Here is a 4828-nt window from a genome sequence, read left to right on the forward strand (position 1 = left end):
TATTTTTATCTCACAAAATGTGACTCTATTATTTGTTTTTTTAGAGCTACCATGTAGCTTATTTGGGACAAGTTCTTCTCATAGAATGTGTGTCGTATCAACAAGAAAACTATATAATTACGAAATGCTAACCAGTCTGGGTTTTAAATGTAAGCTGTACTTGATAATATGGACTTAGCTAGAGTGTTCAGTTTGAATTATACATGTTAATTCAGTTTCTGCGTCAAGGAGCCATGGATCCATACAAAGGTTACTGGCAACCTCTATTTTTTGAAGAAAAAACTGAGCGTGTCTTTACATTCTCTGCTTTCCAATATATATGTGTTGTGCATTTAGTTCTAATAGCTTGAAAGTTGAAAGTTGTGTACAACCTTCACTCGATTCTAAAAGAACTTCGGAGAAATTTGTTCCTGATCCCGTCTTTCATCAACTTTTCTTAATAGGTTACATTTCTCTATTCTTGTATATAAAAGTAAGTTTGTTTCTTTCATTTGAGTTGATTAGGAACGATAAGGTAAACATAATTCGATAAATTCCATTGTTCTCATAGATGTGTAAAACCATGCATCAACACCTGGTACTGGGATGATCTAATCATAACTGCCTTCTTTTATATTCCAGATAACAGAGGGTGCATAAAGTGTTTATAGGTGATGTACAATGGAGGCAATTGAGGGAAAATACACTCTCTCTCAATGGCAATATGCTGCAGCTTCCACAAACCATCTTGATGTTTCATGTGTACATATCGCCAGACATGATATTACCTCATAGTTTGTACTCTTATATAATACTACTATGAAAGAATAATTTGTGCTTACTTCCAAATGCAGGTACTGCTGCCTATCTATGGTGTGTGTGTATAAAGTGGCATAGGATAGTGGATTTCATCCGTAAGCTAAATTTTAATGATCTTCCTTTTCACTGTCTACATGTTATATATATTCAACTTAGCATAACTCTCATTCCCGTTGCTTTATTGTTTTAGTTGCATTTTCTATGATTCATTAAACTTTAGCAAGGGTGTTTAGTTTATCTTTTTCACCTCTCACTTCTCATAAATGAAAAAAATTGTATGTTCAAAACCCAGAGGCCGAATCATGAGGGTAGGCTTCAGCGTGTTCACGCTTGCCTACTAGACTCTAAGTTGCTCTTGTGTATACTCCATTGTGTTCTATTCTTCAGAAGGCCTTTGTGAGTACGAATAAAATATTTCTAATGGTCTTTTCTTAAATGTAATCCTTCATAATTTTGTATGGGAATGTATAATGAGTTTTTCACTCTACATATTATCTTAATAGCCTGCTAGAAAGAGGTGAGACCTCACTGATAAACTTTTATGTTTCATATAGTTTCTATCCTCAACATTTTTGGTTTTCCTAAAACTAGCTTTTAGTATATCATCACATCCCTAATTCTACTTTCTTATATTTTAAATTCTTAGAATCCTATGTTCAAACTAATTCTTTCAAAAAGATCTATACCCTAGGAACATTTGTGGTTGAAATAATTTCAGAAAGAGGGCTAATATTATGGATAAATATGTACACTTTTATGTTTTAATATATCCAAAATATCATAAGCCACTAGTAGAAAAAGGGCCATTTGTCCCGGTTCGTAAGGCCCATCTGTCACGGTTGTGGAACCGGGACTAAAGGGTCGTTACTAAAGCCCTAGGCCTTTAGTCCCGGTTCTTACACGAACCGGGACAAATGGGCCTCCACGTGGCCGCTGCGGCGAGCCCAGACATGAGGGCCTTTGGTCCCGGTTGGTAGCACCAACCAGGACCAAAAGGCATCCACGCGTCAGCAGCTGGCAGGAGCTGATGTTTTTGTTTTTTTGAAAGGGGTGGGTTTAGCGGGTTTTGGCGGGTTAATTTAGGTGTTTCATATATTGTGTTAGCTAGCTGATTAATAGAGAGAAGTGTCCTCTCTTATCTCCGTGCTTGGTCGACGCTACGTACTATACGTATAGAGAGGACTCGACACGCTAGCTAGTAAGCAAATGAAGGAAACAAAAGATCGTCATGAACATATGCATACAGAGAGAAGTGATATCGACCTCTCCTTCTCCGAGAGATTGGTCGAACAACAAGTTTTCGTATATCTATCCGACGTTACTGGCTACATATATACAATATAAGATCTCTTACAATATAATCCCCTAATTATATATGAACTCAGGGTCCACATGATATTCTCCGTCTTTATCGATCACGTGGTCAAGAAAGAATGCCGCCAATTCCTCTTGAATTGCTCGCATGCGATCTGGTGCTAGGAGTTCATCCCGCATCCGAAACATCTAATTTGAAGAAGGGGGTCAATACATATATATGAATGAATGAAACTCAACACAAATGATGGTAATAAAATAAAATTGTGAATATTATTGCTTACGCACTTCATATTGTTTGTTAGAGTAGCCCCGCTCACAGGTCGTGTGGCGGATGGACTAGCAAACGTAGTATCCACAGTAATCATTTTCGGCTTCCTGCCACAACCACTTTACAAGAAATAGATGTCAATTAAACTGATAAGCAAGCATGCTAAATAGTATTGATGAAACTAGCGTTTGAATCACTAGGATATGTGCGGAACTAGCTAGTACTACTTACTTTCGGGTGTGTAAATCGCAGCTTCCTCGACAGTCCCAGAGCTTTTGAGGTGATTTTTTTCCAAACCCTGTCAGACAAAGAAAACAATTACTTGGTACCAGGAAATGAACAAAGTTGCCGATATGGTGCGATAATGATCGATTTAACTTACTTCTCGAGCATTTCAGTCATGTCCGCATACTCCTGGGGATCTTTTTGTCTCGAGTCTAAGACGGTTACTAGTCCCTGCTCAAGCTTAATCTCTAGGAGAATATAGTGGAACCTGGGCACGCATGCATAACTCATCAATTACATTACTATAACCTCAACTAATAAGGGAAGCCGAATATGCACAAGACTGTAACACTCACTTGAAGTTGTAAGGAAAGAGTATTATATCTTTGTTTTGATTTATTACCAACGATCGTAGCAAGTTAGCCTCGGTATCTTTGGCCTGAAATTTAACCGTAAATTGATCTATGAGATTTGTGTTAATGAACCCAATATCACCGATTTGTCTTTTCTTCAATTCGGTGATCTTCAATCTGCATAATATAGTGAGGATAATTATATATACATGCAATGAAAGAGCTGAGCTATATAGAGACTTAATGACAGAAGTAGTACTTACAGACAGTATCAAGTGACCGTTAATTTATCGAGGGCCTTTTGATTGAAAAATTGGAAGAACTCCTCAAATGGAACAGACAACAGTTCAATTCCAACGAGGTCATGCTCCTCTTTAACTCTGAGCATCAAAGTATTCATCCCCCAGACTCTCTGCAGGTTTTCATGTACCAATCATGGAATCTTCGCATCATCGTTGTTAGAGATCTTTCATCTTTGACGAGAGGCTTCCCGTAATGGTATCTGTGTTCGTCCACCTCCAAGAAATCATAATGTACATCGTCGGGCAGGTAATGTCCAAGATTGGTATTGGGAAAAATCTCCGGATGGTTAGCGACGATATCGCTAGACACCTTGAGCGGGGGGCACGATTGGTTCGCTTGCTCGCCGAGCTGGGCAATTTTTTTCCCAGCTTGTCGTTTTGCTAACCTTTGATCACTGATAGTACTTCCCGACCGCTTCGCTTCGATAAATGACTTTTCAATAATGCGATCATAGTTGGATTGCGGCGGAGAAGGTGGTGCTCGCTTCAAGGCATCGATAGTGCGCTTTGCTTTCACTGGATCTATCTTCTCCTCCGGAGGTGGATGTTTCTTTGCTTTCACCCCTTGAAAGTAGTCCCTCACTTCGGCTTCCACGATCTTCTTGTTTTCCTCCACGGTCATCTCGTATGGTAACTTCTCTAGAAGCTTGAGAGATGGACCGAATCTGTATTGCCTCCCGCCTCTGGCTGTACTGCTAGACGCGGGAGCAGATGGAGCAGCTGCGGCTGTCTTCTTTCCATGCTTATGAGGCGGAGGAGAAGGACTACGACACGCCGGAACAGCCGGAGCGGTGGCGGGTCTCTTCCGCCCTTGCTGACGAGGCGGAGAAGGAGGAGGCTGGCTGCTCGGGCGCGTCAACGCAGGCGGAGAAGGAGGCGGAGTGCCGCGACGCGCCGGAGAAGGAGGCTGAGTGCCTTGGTCACTTGCCGGAGGAGGAGGCGGAGTGCCCTGACTTGCCGGAGGAGGAGGAGGAGGCGGAGGCGTCCAATTCGGAAGGTTGATGAGCTCCTTCCGCCATAGGCATGGAGTCTTCAGAGAAGAACCCAGCCGAGTCTCCCCTTCACCGGTAGGGTGGTCAAGCTCGAGGTCCTCAAATCCCCCCGTTATTTCGTCCACCATCACCTTAGCATATCCTTCTGGAATCGGACGACAGTAAAAAGTTGCGCCGGGTTCAGGAGGTCGAACAGAGCCGACAGTTGCCTTGACTTTGAAGTTCTGCCATTGCGTCATAAGGTGGCAATGTTGAGACTCCGTGATAGCATCCACGGGGTAGCTAGCAGGAGCCATCAAGACATGCTCCAGCTGAAGCAGCTTGGTGGAAGCCACGCTGCTTCTCCGCTGAGATGGCGGGGTAGCTTCCGGGGTAGCTTCGGCAGGTCGCTTGCTGCGAACTGCGTCTCGTTCCTCTAGCGCTTGTACCCTTTCGTGCAGCTTCTGCAGTTGGGTTTGCTCCACTTTCTTCCTCCTCTCCTGGCATTTGAAACCGCCTGCGTCCGGAAACCCAGCCTTCCACGGAACGGAGCCTGGCGTGCCTCGTGTCGGTCCAGGGTGCTCAGGATTCCCG

This window comes from Aegilops tauschii, chromosome 3, assembly GCF_002575655.3.
Source record: "Aegilops tauschii subsp. strangulata cultivar AL8/78 chromosome 3, Aet v6.0, whole genome shotgun sequence".
Classification (NCBI taxonomy): domain Eukaryota; kingdom Viridiplantae; phylum Streptophyta; class Magnoliopsida; order Poales; family Poaceae; genus Aegilops; species Aegilops tauschii.